The following is a 17,229-nucleotide window of genomic DNA, read 5'->3' on the forward strand; positions in this document are numbered from 1 at the left end:
ATGCCGTTCTTAGCCATGAGGTGTCTGCATTTTTTGACCTCCCTCCTTTCTGGATTAAGTTTCCACACATCACATACTGCCATCCTGGACTTGGTTGCTCCAAGAGTTCGACCCTTCAGATTGGAGAAAAAGGCAGTTTGGTTAAGGAGAAGACTTTCCTCCCACTTCTTCCTCGAGCCATTCTCATAGAAGGCAGTGGAGAGTAAACAGTAGAATATCTCAAAGCCCCACAGAAAGTGATGAGCATTCACCGTGTGTTAAACATCTGGCCTAGACCATGCGTTTTGGGGTAGGCGTATATATGATCCCCTCCCCAAATCTCCACGGTGTATTCCCCAAGGCCTTACATGTCTCCTCACATAAGTCCAGTCCTACCTCCCCAAGGATCCAAATTCTCCCAAAAGCCTGACTAAGCTTGGAAGTGAATTCTTTCCCAGAGCCTTCCGAAAAGAACACAGGTAGCCAAAAGATACTGCTTCTGAGAACAACGATCAAGCCTAGTTTAGGAGGAGAGCCAGTGAAGAAGAAATTGGTGCTGCCAGATGCTTGTGTAGAATTGTGTGAACATCCTAATAACAGGAAGCATCAATTTTCTTCTTATGTATTACTGTAATGAAAGAGGATAATGAAACAAAATGAGAAGACAAAAAGGGACCCATCATGAATGAATGGGATTTTTTTCCTAGAGAGACATTTTTTGAAAGATATGGAAACGTTTAATGTGATCCTAGGGGGAGAGAATAGAAAAAAAAAAAAAAAAAAGACAAAAAAATTCAGTCTACTGTCACAAATCATGTAAGAGTTTACTGTTTATTGTCTACTTATATTAGAATCATGGTAAATATCACCATCACGGTGAATTAAAATTTTGTGTTAGTGTTTTGTTTTGTTTTGTTTTGTTTGCTAAGTCTCTTCAATCATGTCGGACTCTTTGCAACCGTGTGGTCTGTAGCCCACCAGGCTTCTCTGTCCATGATTCTCCAGGCAAGAATACTGCTGGTGTGGGTGGCCATGCCCTCCTGCAGGATATACTCCTAACCCAGGATATGTTCCTAAATCTCTAAATAAATATTTTGGAATTATATAGGGCTAGGTTTATCAGAAGTCAAGGCAAAACAGTTATAGAATTTTTGCCCTCTTATATGAGCATATAGCTTTCATATATTTAGGTGGCTCTAAAAATTATCAAATAACTAAAGAGTCTTGATTAGTACAGTACAAACAAGTGAGGGGAAGATGAATATATTTGTTACTTTGCATGTGCATTGTTTTGAGTTGAAGGCAATTAAGACTAAACAGCCTTGGAAATTCTTTCATCTCTGGTTTATCTGTATGAAAGAATTTAGATAAAAGCCCAGTACCAGAAAAATAAATATTACTAGAAGGACTTCTCTGGCTGTCCAGTGGTTAGGACTCTGTGCTTCCACTGCAGGGGGCATGGATCCATTCCTTGGCCTGGGAATTAAGATCCTGCATGCGACATGGTGAGGCCAAAAACGCTACTCAGCTCATTCAGTTCAGTCGCTCAGTCGTGTCTGACTCTTTGAGACCCCATGTATTGCAGCACACCAGGCCTCCCTGTCTATCACCAACTCCCGAAATCTACTCAAACTCATCTCTATTGAGTTGGTGATGCCATCCAACCATCTCATCCTCTGTCGACCCTTCTCCTGCCTTCAATCTTTCCTAGCATCAGGGTCTTTTCAAACGAGTCAGCTCTTTGCAACAGGTGGCCAAAGTATTGTAAGCTCAGCTTCAATATCAGTCCTTTCCATCAATATTCAGGACTGATTTCCTTTAGAATGGACTGGTTGGATCTCCTTGCAGTCCAAGGGACTCTCAAGAGTCTTCTCCAACACCACATTTCAAAAGCATCAATTCTTCAGCTCTCAGCTTTCTTTATAGTCCAACTTTCACATCCATACATGACTACTGGTAAAACCATAGCCTTGACTAGATGGACCTTTGTTAACAAAGTAATGTCTCTGCTTTTCAATATGCTATCTAGGTTGGTTGTAACTTTTATTCCAAGGAGTAAGGGTCCTTTAATTTCATGGCTGCAGTCACCATCTGCAGTGATTTTGGAGCCCCGAAAAATAAACTCTGTCACTGTTTCCACTGTTTCCCCATCTATTTGCCATGAAGTGATGGGACTGGATGCCACGATCTTCGTTTTCTGAATGTTGAGCTTTAAGCCAACTTTTTCACTCTCCACTTTCAGTTTCATCAAGAGGCTCTTTAGTCCTTCTTCGTTTTCTGCCATAAGAGTGGTGTCATCTGCATATCAGAGGTTATTGATATTTCTCCTGACCATCTTGATTCCAGCTTGTGTTTCTTCCAGTCCAGAGTTTCTCATGATGTACTCTGCATATAAGTTAAATAAGCAGGGTGACAATATACAGCCTTGACGTACTCCTTTTCCTATTTGGAACCAGTCGGTTGTTCCACGTCCAGTTCTAACTGTTGCTTCCTGACCTGCATATAGGTTTCTCAAGAGGCAGGTCAGGTGGTCTGGTATTCCCATCTCTTTCAGAAGTTTCCACAGTTTGTTGTGATCCACACAGTCAAAGGCTTTGGCATAATCAATAAAGCAGAAATAGATGTTTTTCTGGAACTCTCTCGCTTTTTTGATGATCCAGCAGATGTTGGCAATTTAATCTCTGGTTCCTCTGCCTTTTCTAAAACCAGCTTGAACATTTGGATGTTCACAGTTCACATATTGTTGAAGCCTGGCTTGGAGAATTTTGAACATTACTAGCGTGTGGTATAAATGCAATTGGGCAGTAGTTTGAGCACTAGAGATAACTTATTGTATCATCTGCTTGGCAAAGCCACCATCTGTTTGCCAGGCATTTGTTCTCCTCACCTTCCTGTGAATTTTCTTCCTCTCCTTCCAATCCCAGACCCTTTTCTCCTTCTCCTTAGCTAAGAATGTAATATAAACACAATTGCCACTGTGTCTTTGAGTTTTCACGTCTTTGTGGGGCACTGTCAAATATGAAACTGAATTTGCTTTTCTTCTGTTAATCTGGTTTGTGTTCTTGAATTATTAGACCAAAGGACACAGAGGAAAAGAAGGGAAACATTTTCCACCCCTACATATGTATGCAATTACTCACTGGAGAGATTAGTTGAAATGGAGAGGTAACTTCTGACACAAATGCAAGTGAAAAGAATAACCATTTTGCCTCCAAAGGAGAATGTGAAGACTGAATATTCCACAAAGAGATATTATGGATGACCAATTATAGTACTGCTCCCAAAATCAATAATTCTCTCAAGAGGAGTGATAGGCTGATGCTGAAATGTAGATATTCTTATGATCTACTGCAGAATGGTGACAAAGTGTAATCCATTTACCACAAATAATGCTAGCAAATGATTCAACCAGCTCAGTGCTACTCAGTTCTTCTGGGTAAGGTTCAAGGTCCATACTTTTGAATAATTCTGAAAAGTAAGGATGTGTTTCTTGGTGTCCCATTCATTGTCTTATGTCTGTACATCACAAATACAATAGATTGGGTTGCTTCTACTTCAATAGCACTAGAATGGCACCTTTAAATCATTGTGGTTGTCTTGTTTCTGATGAAACAGAATTGAGAATAGGTGTAGTATGAAGAACTGAGATGATGATGAAAGAATGTGATATCTCCATGTAGTAAATAGACTTACTTTGAAAGATTAGAGTATTCCCAAATTCTGCAGTATTTTTGTCACAGTTTAATACCTAACTAACAGTCAATCATCATTTGTGTGCTCTTTGTCACTGAATTGGGAAAACGTTGATAAGGTCTTTAGAGAACTATGTGTGCTAAATTGCTTCAGTCCTATCTGACTCTTTATGATGCCATGGACCATATCCTGCTGTGCTCCTCTGTCCATGGGATTCTCCAGGCAAGAATACTGGAGTGTGTTGCCATGCCCTCTTTCCAGGCATCTTCCTGACCCAGGGACCGAACCTGTGTCTCCTGCAACTCCCGCACTGAAGGTGGAGTCTTTCCTGCTGAGCCACCAGGAAGGCCCTTATAATACTATATCACAGAGGGAAAAATAGGTCTGGGATTGAGCTTTCAGGTACTGTTTTGTATCATCTTTTTAATGGGTTCTACAATTTAGCAAGTAAATTTGTCCTCTAAATGGAATGGATATAAGGCTAGATATTCTAAAGTCTATTCAAATTCCCTATTTGAATATTCCAAATTCAAAGTCTATTCAAATGGGTATATCTGTCCTTTTCTCTTTTGCCTTTTACTTCTCTTCTAATCACAGCTATTTTTAAGGCCTCCTCAAACAACCATTTTGCCTTTTTGCATTTCTTTTCCTTGGGGATGGTTTGATCACTGCCTCTTGTACAACATTTTGAACTTTTGTCCATAATTTTCAGGCATGTTGTCTATCAGTCTAATCCCTTGAATCAATTTCTCACTTCCACTCTATAATCATAAAGGATTTGATTTAGGTCATAACTGAATGGTCTAGTGTTTTTCCTTACTTTCTTCAATTTAATTCTGAATTTGGCAATAAGGAGTTCATGATCTGAGCCACAGTCAGCTCCTGGTCTTGTTTTTGCTGCCTGTATAGAGCTTCTCCATCATTGACTGCAAAGAATATAGTCAATCTGATTTCAGTATTGACCATCTGGTGATGTCCATGTGTAGAGTCTTCCTTTGTTTTTGGAAGAGGGTGTTTTCAACTTAAGTGCCCATTCACAAATGATTGGATTAAGACACATACAGTGGAATATTACTTAACCATGAAAATAATGAAATATTGCCATTTGCAGCAATGTGGATGGACCTAGAGAATATTATGCTTAGTGAAATAGTCAGACGTGTGTGTGTGCGCGTGCTAAGCTTCTGCTGCTGCTGCTAAGTCGCTTCAGTCGTGTCCGACTCTGCGCGACCCCAGAGACGGCAGCCCACCAGGCTCCCCTGTCCCTGGGATTCTCCAGGCAAGAACACTGGAGTGGGTTGCCATTTCCTTCTCCAATGCATGAAAGTGAAAAGTGAAAGGGAAATCGCTCAGTCGTCTCCGACTCTTAGCGACCCCATGGACTGCAGCTTACCAGGCTCCTCCGTCCATGGGATTTTCCAGGCAAGAGTACTGGAGTGGGGAGCGATCACCTTCTCCGAAGCTTCTTCAGTCCTGTCCAACTCTTTGTGACCATATGGACTGCAGCCTGCCATGCTCCTCTGTCCATGGGGTTCTCCAGGCAAGAATAACTGGAGTGTGTTGTCACACCCGCCTTCCGGGCATCTTCCTGACCCAGGGATCAAATCGGTGTCCCCTCAACTCCTGCATTGCAGGTGGATTCTTTACTGCTGAGTCACCGGGGAAGGCCCTTTATAATACTATATCACAGAGGGAAAAATAGGTCTGGGATTGAGCTTTCAGGTACTGTTTCGTATCATCTTTTTAATGGGTTCTACAATTTAGCAAGTAAATTTGTCTTCTAAATGGAATGGACATAAGGATAGATAGTCTAAAGTCTATTCAAATTCCCTGTGTATTCATTTGGGTTATTGACATTAACTGATGGCTCTCTTCTATTGCTAGTGTTTCTTGACACACAGATATTTATTCCCATAAACTAAGGAAAATCATGACTACTTTGCACGTGTTGATTTTACACTGGGCACATTATCGAATTTGGAACAAAACTCAAGCTATTCATAGCACAATTTCCCTCATCCCTATCTTGTAGTCACTACACCAGGGAAAGTCACATTAGATTCCTTACTTATAACTGCTCTTAGTAGCTGAGGAGTTCATGGGTTCATTTTTCTTATTATTATCTTTCCTTATAAAAATTTGATTCAAGTGAAAACCTCAGTTTCTTTTATTGGAGAAATATTGACAGCTAAGAAAATAGGGTTTGATGTGACAGAAATCTGGTACTGTAATTATTCAGACTGCCTTTTTCCACTGGGATTTCTAAATTTTAAAACATAATCTATTTCTAGGGAGAAAATACATTAATAATTAGAAAAGAATAATTATGAAATTCTCCCAAAATAAGTTATTGAAGAAAGTAAATGGAAATTTATAAAAGTGAAAATTTTAACTTTCGCCTGTGTTGTAAGATGAAAATCTTACCAACTTTAGATGTTTAAGCACAAGCTCTGACCAAGTTTTGACTGAGCACTAAGCTGTGCTGGCTCAGATGTAAATAAACAAGAATTTAAAAAAGAAATGAGTGGAGACATCAAAATCAGCACACTGCTGAGGAAAGTGGCTGTAGAATCTATTCCGTGCTGCGTGCTAAGTCACCTCAGTCGTGTCCATCTCTTGCGAACCCATGGACCTTAGCCTGCCAGGCTCCTCTGTCCATGGGATTCTCCAGGCAAGAGTACTGGAGTGGGTTTCGATGCCCTCTTCCAGGGGATCTTCCCGACCCAGAGATTGAACCTGCATCTCTCTTATGTCTTCTGCATTGGCAGGTGGGTTCTTTACCACTAGTGCCACCCGGGAAGCCCAGTTAATCATTAAAACAAATGATTACAAACAAAACAAAGCAAAAAGGCAGAAACAAACCTCCTTCAGGAAGAGATCAGAATTTAGAGAAACTGTATTACCTGAATGTTCAGTTTCTAATAAAATGGTCAATTAAATATGCCAAGAAGCAGGGAAGTGTGCCACACATGCAGAAAAAAAAAAAAAAAAGCAGTTTATTTTCAAAAATTTCTGAATGTACCCACGTGTTGGACATAGCAAACAAAGCAACAGTTGAAAATATATTCTTTATGATGAGTCACTAGGAGAGTTCAACAGCAAGTGGCATTTTACAAAAGAAAGAATCAGGTAACAGGAAGATAAATTCATAGAAACCATCAATCTGTAGAATAGAAAAACAATATAATGAAGAAAATTAAAAATTCTTCTCAGAGACCCACGAAAAACTTTGATTATATCAACATATGTACAAGAAGGAGAGGAGAGAAAAGGGTAGAAAAAGATAATTGAAGAAGCTGTGGCCAAAACATTCCCAAACTTGATGAAAAACAATTTATGCATTTATGTGGCTCAATGGACTTCCCTGGTAGCTCAGTCAGTAAAGAGTCCGCCTGCAATGCAGGAGACCTGAGTTCAATCCTGCAGTTGGGAAGAGCCACTGGAGGAGGGCATAGCAACCCGTTCCAACTTTCTTGCTGGAGAATCCCCAGGGACAGAGGAGCCTGTCGGGCTGCAGTCCACAGGGTCGCAGAGATTCAGACATGACTGAGTGACTAAGCACACATGCAGCTCAACCAACAACAAATAAAAGCATGAATGGACTTACAGCAAGGTATGTCATTGCAAACTATTGAAACACAAATTTTAGGATTATTCTTTTTGTATCTGTGCAAAATGCCTTTGGTATTTTGATGGGAAGTGTATTGGATCTGTAGATAACTTTGGGTACTGTGGACACTTCAATGATGCTGTTTCTCTCCATCCAGAAACATGAGGCATCTTTCCATTTGTTTGTGTCTTTTTTGATTTCAGCAAATTCATGTAGCTTCCATTGTACATATCTTTCATTTCCTTCATTAAATTTATTCCCAAGTATTCTATTATTTCTGTTGTTATTGTAAATGAGGTAGTTGTCTTCTATTTTTAGGTGTTTTGTCACTAATGTGAAGGAATACAACTGACTGTATTGATTTTGTATCCTGCAAATTCACTGAGATTATTGATTAACTCCAACAGGGTTTTGGCTGACATTTAGGATTTACTATGAATGCAAAAGTAGGAAGTCAAGAAACACCTGGAGTAACAGGCAAATGTGGCCTTGGAAAACGGAATGAAGCAGGGCAAAGACTAATAGAGTTTTGCCAAGAAAATGCACTGGTCATAGCAAACACCCTCTTCCAACAACACAAGAGAAGACTCTATACATGGACATCACCAGATGGTCAACACCAAAATCAGATTGATTATATTCTTTGCAGCCAAAGATGGAGAAGCTCTGTACAGTCAGCAAAAACAAGACCAGGAGCTGACTGTGGCTCAGATCATGAACTCCTTATTGCCAAATTCAGACTAAAATTGAAGAAAGTAGGGAAAACCACCAGACCATTCAGGTATGACCTAAATCAAATGCCTTATGATTATACAGTGGAAGTGAGAAATAGATTTAAGGGCCTAGATCTGATAGATAGAGTACCTGATGAACTATGGAATGAGGTTCATGACATTGTACAGGAGACAGGGATCAAGACCATCCCCATGGAAAAGAAATGCAAAAAGCAAAATGGCTGTCTGGGGAGGCCTTACAAATAGCTGTGAAAAGAAGAGAAGCGAAAAGCAAAGGAGAAAAGGAAAGATATAAACATCTGAATGCAGAGTTCCAAAGAATAGCAAGGAGAGATAAGAAAGCCTTCTTCAGCGATCAATGCAAAGAAATAGAGGAAAACAACAGAATGGGAAAGACTAGAGATCTCTTCAAGAAAATCAGAGATACCAAAGGAACATTTCATGCAAAGACGAGCTCGATAAAGGACAGAAATGGTATGGACCTAACAGAAGCAGAAGATATTAAGAAGAGATGGCAAGAATACACAGAAAAACTGTACAAAAAAGATCTTCACGACCCAGATAATCACGAGGGTGTGATCACTGACCTAGAGCCAGACTTCCTGGAATGTGAAGTCAAATGGGCCTTAGAAAGCATCACTACGAACAAAGCTAGAGGAGGTGATGGAATTCCAGTGGAGCTATTTCAAATCCTGAAAGATGATGCTGTGAAAGTGCTGCACTCAATATGCCAGCAAATTTGGAAAACTCAGCAGTGGCCACAGGACTGGAAAAGGTCAGTTTTCATTCCAATCCGAAAGAAAGGCAATGCCAAAGAACGCTCAAACTACCGCACAATTACAGTCATCTCACACGCTAGTAAAGTAATGCTCCAAATTCTCCAAGGCAGGCTTCAGCAATATGTGAACCGTGAACTTCCTGATGTTCAAGTTGGTTTTAGAAAAGGAAGAGGAACCAGAGATCAAATTGCCAACATCTGCTGGATCATCAAAAAAGCAAGAGAGTTCCAGAAAAACATCTATTTCTGCTTTATTGACTATGCCAAAGCCTTTGACTGTGTGGATCACAATAAACTGTGGAAAATTCTGAAAGAGATGGGAATACCAGACCACCTGATCTGCCTCTTGAGAAACCTATATGCAGGTCAGGAAGCAACAGTTAGAACTGGACATGGAACAACAGACTGATTCCAAATAGGAAAAGGAGTACGTCAAGGATGTATATTGTCACCCTGTTTATTTAACTTATATGCAGAGTACATCATGAAAAATGCTGGGCTGGAAGAAGCACAAGCTGGAATCAAGATTGCCGGGAGAAATATCAATAACCTCAGATATGCAGATGACACCACCCTTATGGCAGAAAGTGAAGAGGAACTCAAAAGCCTCTTGATGAAAGTGAAAGAGGAGAGTGAAAAAGTTGGCTTAAAGCTCAACATTCAGAAAACACAGATCATGGCATCCAATCCCATCACTTCATGGGAAATAGATGGGGAAACAGTGGAAACAGTGTCAGACTTTATTTTTCTGGGCTCCAAAATCACTGCAGATGGTGACTGCAGCCATGAAATTAAAAGACACTTACTCCTTGGAAGGGAAGTTATGACCAACCTAGATATCATATTGAAAAGCAGAGACATTACTTTGCCAACAAAGGTCCGTCTAGTCAAGGCTATGGTTTTTCCTGTGGTCATGTATGGATGTGAGAGTTGGACTGTGAAGAAGGCTGAGCACCGAAGAATTGATGCTTTTGAACTGTGGTGTTGGAGAAGACTCTTGAGAGTCCCTTGGACTGCAAGGAGATCCAACCAGTCCATTCTAAGGAGATCAGCCCTGGGATTTCTTTGGAAGGAATGATGCTAAAGCTGAAACTCCAGTACTTTGGCCACCTCATGCAAAGAGTTGACTCATTGGAAAAGACTCTGATGCTGGGAGGGATTGGGGGCAAGAGGAGAAGGGGACGACAGAGGATGAGATGGCTGGATGGCATCACTGACTCGATGGACTAAGTCTGAGTGAACTATGGGAGTTGGTGATAGACAGGGAGGCCTGGCGTGCTGCGCCTCATGGGGTCGCAAAGAGTCGGACGTGACTGAGTGACTGATCTGATCTGATCTTATTTACAAAATTGTAACATCTGTCAATTGCAACAAGTTTACTCATTCCTTTCTGATTTGGATTACTTGTATTGCTTTGCCTTGCCTAACTGTTCTGGTAGGACTTACAATATTATGTTGAATGGGAGCCAGGAGAGTAGGCATCCTTGTCTTGTTCCTGTTTCTAGAGGAAAGGTTTTAAACTTTTCTTCCTGAGGATGATGTTAGCTGTGAGTTTGTTGTATGTGGTTTTTATTAAGTTGAAATATTTTCCTTCTATACCCAATCTAGTAATGCTTTATTTCTTTACAAAATTATTTATTTTTAAAAACTCTTTTCCTGTATCTATTGAGATTATATTATTTTTATTACCCTTCATATAATTGACTTGATATATTATAATTATTGGTTTCCTTTTGGTGAACCATCTTTGATGCCAGGGATGAAGCTCACCTGGCCACAGTGTGTAATTTTTTTTAATATGTTCTTAAATTCAGCTTGCTAATATTTTGTAGAGAACTTTTGCATCTATATTCATCAGGGATACTGATAAATGGTTTTCATTGCTTGTGGTATTTTTATGTGTTTTTGGCCAGGGTATTTCTGGCCTCCTACTATAAGTTTGCAAATATTCCCTTGTCCTTGATACTTTGGAAGATTTTAGGAGAATTTGTGTTAGTTTTTAGATATCTGATAGACTTCAGTAGTAAAAACCTCATATCCTGGTGTTTTCTTTATTGGGAAGCTTTTGATTACATATTTAATCTCAGTGTTTTTCTATTCAGATTATTTATTTCTTTCTCATTTGGTCTTGGTAGATTGTATTTCTAGAACTATATACGTTTCTGCTGGGTTATGTATTCAATGGCATGTCATTGTTCGTAATGATGTCTATGATTCTACGTGTTTCTGTAGTATCCCCTGCAATGTCTCCTTTTCCATTTCTAATTGTATTTATTTCAGTCTTCTCTCTTTTTATCTCAATCTAGTTAACAGCTGGTCAATTTTATTTATCTTAAAGAACCAGGTCTTTAATTGACCCTTTTTTCGTTTGTTTGTTTTTCTTGTTTATGATTCATTTTGTTCCACTTTGATCTTTATTGCTTTTTCCTTTAGATTTAGAGTGATTATTGACATGGAAGGAATTACTACTCCCACCTTCTTTTTTGACTTCTAGATATTTTATAACTCCATTTTTCCTCTTTCTTTCTTTGTGAATTAGTGGTTTTTCCATAGTAACATGCTAGGTCCCCCTTTCTTTTATGTTTCATATCTTTAGTCTAGAAGCTTACATAAAACATCAAATAGCTTAAAATATTCTTTTTTTCTGCTGATAAAAACTTATCTTTATTTACCTTTAATGGATTTACCCTTTTACTCCTCACCTTTTGTATTTTGATGCCATAGATTGCCTCTTTTACATTCTACAAAATTCATAACTATTTATGTAGGTTCTATTATCACTTCTTCATGCTTCACAGAATTTGATGGGACTTTTCTATGCTCTAGGAAAGCAAATCTGCACCCTACCATATCCCACCTCTTTTCTTTCTTTTCTTTCCCACAATGCTCTTAGCTAAAACTGAACTATAATTAACATTGTACAAAATTAATGTATGTTATGTATATAGTTGGTAAATTTTGTAAAATATGTATATTGTATATCCATAAAACAGCATACTATTCAGGAATAAAACTGGAAAAAAATGTTAATACAATGGTACAACATGAATGAACTTCAATGTCCAGAAAAGTCAAGTTATAGAGACAGAAATTATGCTCTTTACTTTCTTAGTATGTGCCTGGGTCTTGGGCATAAGAATGGGGGTTAATCATCTTGATGAACCACCCTGTTTTGCTTCCCAGAGGGTGCTAGTGGTAAAGAAGCCACCTGCCAATGCAGGAGATATAAGAGACACGGGTTCATTCCCTGGGTTGGGAAGATCCCCTGAAGGAGGGCATGGCAACCCACTCCAGTATTCTTGCTTGGAGAATCACATGGACAGAGGAGCCTGGTGAGCTGCAGCCCACAGGGTCGCCATAACTGAAGTGACTTAGCATGAACACATGCACCCTGTTTTGCATAATCTGGCTAGAAGTAGATTATTCTTACATGTAACAAAGTGCTTAAACAAGATGCAAGGAGAAAGAGTTTCAAAAATGAGAGAAAACTCTAGATTCCTGTTCTTCACAAAGGGATGAATATGTATATGTCTGTGCAGTAAAAATACACCAATTTCATGGAAATGGAAATGTTTCTTGTCTGAAAAAAGAAATGTAGTAAAGGTAAAATTTTAATTGCAGAAAATTGAGTTCACTGAAGTAATCAGAAAGTTTTAAAGTAAAATTACGAGATTATAGAATGTGACTATTTTTTAGGATTTTTAAAATTTGTTTCAAATGGTTATGAAGCATATTTGAACTGATTTCCATTTCCACAATTTATTTAAGAGAACATTTATTTTACCTTAGTCTCTCTTAACATTGAGCATTACTTAGTTTTTAAACTTTTGCTTTTTTTGAATCAATATTTTGTCATTTCTATAAACTTCAAGAGTTTGGGGGGAGAGATCTGCTCTAACAGAATGATTTCATGTTTATTAGTTATTTCATAAACTTCATTAACATTTGACAAGATGCACAATATTTCACAAATCATACAAGTACAGCTTCATGATATTGAAAAAGGGACCACATCTAAGGAACCAGTACTAAGATCAAAAAATAGAGTATTACCAACACCCAGGATCCAATACCAACATGCAATACTTTGAGCACCTGATGCGAAGAACTGCTAAGTCACTTCAGTGGTGTCCGACTCTGTGCGATCCCATAGACGGCAGCCCACCAGGCTCCCCCGTCCCTGGGATTCTCCAGGCAAGAACACTAGAGTGGGTTGCCATTTCTTTCTCCAATGCAGGGAAGTGAAAAGTGAAAGTAAAGTCACTCAGTCGTGCCCGACTCTTAGCGACCCCATTAACTACAGCCTACCAGGCTCCTCCGTCCATGGGATTTTCCAGGCAAGAGTACTGGAGTGGGGTGCCATCGCCTTCTCCGGATTCGAAGAACTGACTCACTGCAAAAGGCCCTGATGCTGGGAAAGATTGAAGGCAGGAGGAGAAGGGGATGACAGAAGATGAGACGGTTGGAAAGCATCACTGACTCGATGGACTTGAGTTTGAGCATGCTCTGGGAGTTGGTGATGGACAGGAAAGCTGGCGTGCTGCAGTCCATGGAGCTCACAGAGAGTTGGACATGGCTGAGTGACTGAATTGACTGAACACCCAGAAATGATCTCATTTTCCTGACCAATTACTATATTTCTCCCTCTGCAAAGCTAACTACACCCCTTCTAAATCCATAGTTTAAATTTATCAATTTTCCTGTCTTGTATAATGAATTCTGAAACGAACATATGGATTTTCTTCCAGTGCATACCATGTTTCTGGGGTTAACATATGTTTACCATGTAATGGTAATTCTTGCATCCTTACTGATGTATGCTGCTGCCAAGTTGCTTCAGTCGTGTCCGACTCTGTGCGACCCCACTGACGGCAGCCCACCAGGCTCCCCCGTCCCTGGGATTCTCCAGGCAAGAACACTGGAGTGGGTTGCCATTTCCTTCTCCAATGCATGAAAGTGAAAAGTGAAAGTGAAGATGCTCAGTCGTGTCTGACTCTTCGAGACCCCATGGACTCTAGCCTACCAGGCTCCTCCATCCATGGGATTTTCCAGGCAAGAGTACTGGAGTGGGATGCCATTGCCTTCTCCTACTGATGTATAGAGTTTACTTATATGAAATACTACAATTTACTTACCTATTTTACTGTACTTGAGTATGGAGTTGTTTTTATTTATTGACTGTTACGGAGGGTGATGGACCGTGCAGAAGCGTGGCCAAGGGGAGCTACCCCTCACCCACATCAGGGGTGGCAGCCGAGAGGAACTACCCCACGATGGAGGTCAGGGGCGGTGGCCAAGAGCACCAGGCTGCAACGACGCAGGAATGGTGAGAGGAGATATCCCTCATCCAAGGTAAGGAGCAGCAGCTGCACTTTGCTGGAGCAGCCATGAAGAGATACCCCACGTCCAATGTAAGAGAAATCCGAGTAAGACAGTAGGTGTTGCAAGAGGGGAGACACACTGAAACCATCATCACAGAAAACTAGTCAATCTGATCACACGGACCACAGCCTTGTCTAACTCAGTGAAACTAAGCCATGCCCTGTGGGGCCACCCAAGATGGGCAGGTCATGGTGGGGAGGTCTGAAAGAATGTGGTCCACTGGAGAAGGGAATGGCAAACCACTTCAGTATTCTTGCCTTGAGAACCCCATGAACAATATGAAAAGGCAAAATGATAGGATACTGAAAGAGGAACTCCCTGGGTCAGTAGGTGCCCAATATACTACTGGAGATCAGTGGAGAAATAACTCCAGAAAGAATGAAGGGATGGAGCCAAAGCAAAAACAATACCCAGTTGTGGATGTGACTGGTGATAGAAGCAAGGTCTGATGCTGTAAACAGCAATATTGAATAGGAACCTGGAATGTCAGGTCCATGAATCAAGGCAAATTGGAAGGGGTCAAACAGGAGATGGCAAGAGTGAACGTCGACATTCTGGGAATCAGCAAACTAAGATGGACTGGAATGGGTGGATTTAACTCAGATGACCATTATATCTACTACTGCGGGCAGGAATCCCTTAGAAGAAATGGAGTAGCCATCATGGTCAACAAAAGAGTCTGAAATGCAGTACTTGGATGCAATCTCAAAAATGACAGAATGATCCCTGTTCGTTGAAGGCAAACCATTCAATATCACAGTAATCCAAGCCCCAACCAGGAACAGTGAAGAAGCTGAAGTTGAACACTTCTATGAAGACCTACAAGACCTTTCAGAACTAACACCCCAAAAAGATGTCCTTTTCATGATAGGGGACTGGAATGCAAAAGTAGGAAGTCAAGAAACACCTGGAGTAACAGGAAAATTTGGCCTTGGAGTACAGAATGAAGCAGGGCAAAGACTAATAGAGTTTTCCCAAGAGAACGCACTGGTCATAGCAAACACCCTCTTCCAACAACACAAGAGAAGACTCTACACATGGACATTACCAGATGGTCAACACCAAAATCAGATTGATTATATTCTTTGCAGCCAAAGATGGAGAAGCTCTATACAGTCAGCAAAAAAAAGAGCAGGAGCTGACTGTGGCTCAGATTATGAACTCCTTATTGCCAAATTCAGACTAAAATAGAAGAAAGTGGGGAAAACCACTAGACCAGGTATGAACTGAATCAAATCCTTTACATTATACAGTGGAAATGAGAAATAGATTTAAGGGCCTAGATCTGATAGATAGAGTGCCTGATGAACTATGGACAGAGGTTCATGACATTGTACAGGAGACAGGGATCAAGACCATCCCCATGGAAAAGAAATGCAAAAAGCAAAATGGCTGTCTGGGGAGGCCTTACAAATAGCTGTGAAAAGAAGAGAAGTGAAAAACAAAAGAGAAAAGGAAAGATATCAGCATCTGAATGCAGAGTTCCAAAGAATAGCAAGGAGAGATAAGAAAGCCTTCCTCAGTGATCAATGCAAAGAAATAGAGGAAAACAACAGAATGGGAAAGACCAGAGATCTCTTCAAGAAAATTAGAGATACCAAGGGAATATTTCATACAAAGATGGGCTCGATAAAGGACAGAAATGGTATGGACCTAACAGAAGCAGAAGATATTAAGAAGAGGTGGCAAGGATACACAGGAGAACTGTACAAAAAAGATCTCCATGACCAAGATAATCACGATGGTGTGATCACTCACTTAGAGCCAGACATCCTGGAATATGAAGTCAAGTGGGCCTTAGAAAGCATCACTATGAACAAAGCTAGTGGAGGTGATGGAATTCAGTTGAGCTATTTCAAATCCTGGAAGATGATGCTGTGAAAGAGCTGCACTCAATATGCCAGCAAATTTGGAAAACTCAGTAGTGGCCACAGGACTGGAAAAGGTCAGTTTTCATTCCAATCCGAAAGAAAGGCAATGCCAAAGAACGCTCAAACTACTGCACAATTGCACTCATCTCACACGCTAGTAAAGTAATGCTCAAAATTCTCCAAGGCAGGCTTCAGCAATACGTGAACCATGAACTTCCAGATGTTCAAGCTGGTTTTAGAAAAGGCAGAGGAACCAGAGATCAAATTGCCAATATCCGCTGGATCATGGAAAAAGCAAGAGAGTTCTGGAAAAACATGTATTTCTGCTTTATTGACTATGCCAAAGCCTTTGACTGTGTGGATCACAATCAACTGTGGAAACTTCTGAAAGAGATGGGAATACCACACCACCTGACCTGCCTCTTGAGAAACCTATATGCAGGTCAGGAAGCAACAGTTAGAACTGGACATGGAACAACAGACTAGGCCCAAATAGGAAAAGGAGTACGTCAAGGCTGTATATTGTCACCCTGCTTATTTAACTTATATGCAGAGTACATCATGAGAAACGTTGGGCTGGAAGAAGCACAAGCTGGAATCAAGATTGCCAGCTTATCCGATAACCTCAGATATGCAGATGACACCACCCTTATGGCAGAAAGTGAAAAGGAACTCAAAAGCCTCTTGATGAAAGTGAAAGAGGAGAGTGAAAAAGTTGGCTTAAAACTCAACATTCAGAAAACTAAGATCATGGCATCTGGTCCCTTCACTTCATGACAAGTAGATGGGGAAACAGTGGAAACAGTGTCAGACTTTATTTTTGGGGGCTCCAAAATCACTGCAGATGGTAATTGCAGCCATGAAACTAAAAGACGGTTATTCCTTGGAAGGAAAGTTATGACCAACCTAGATAGCATATTGAAAAGCAGGGACATTACTTTGCCAGCAAAGGTCCATCTAGTCAAGGCTATTGTTTTTCCAGTGGTCATGTATGGATGTAAGAGTTGGACTGTGAAGAAAGCTGAGCGCTGAAGACTTGATGCTTTTGAACTGTGGTGTTGGAGAAGACTCTTGAGAGTCCCTTGGACTGCAAGGAGATCCAACCAGTCCATTCTAAAAGAAATCAGTCCTGGGTGTTCTTTGGAAGGACTGATGTTGAAGCTGAAACTCCAATACTTTCAC

Source organism: Bos grunniens, chromosome 9, assembly GCF_055505025.1.
Source record: "Bos grunniens cultivar Pamir isolate PY7600 chromosome 9, Bosgru_T2T1.0, whole genome shotgun sequence".
Taxonomy (NCBI): Eukaryota; Metazoa; Chordata; class Mammalia; order Artiodactyla; family Bovidae; genus Bos; species Bos grunniens.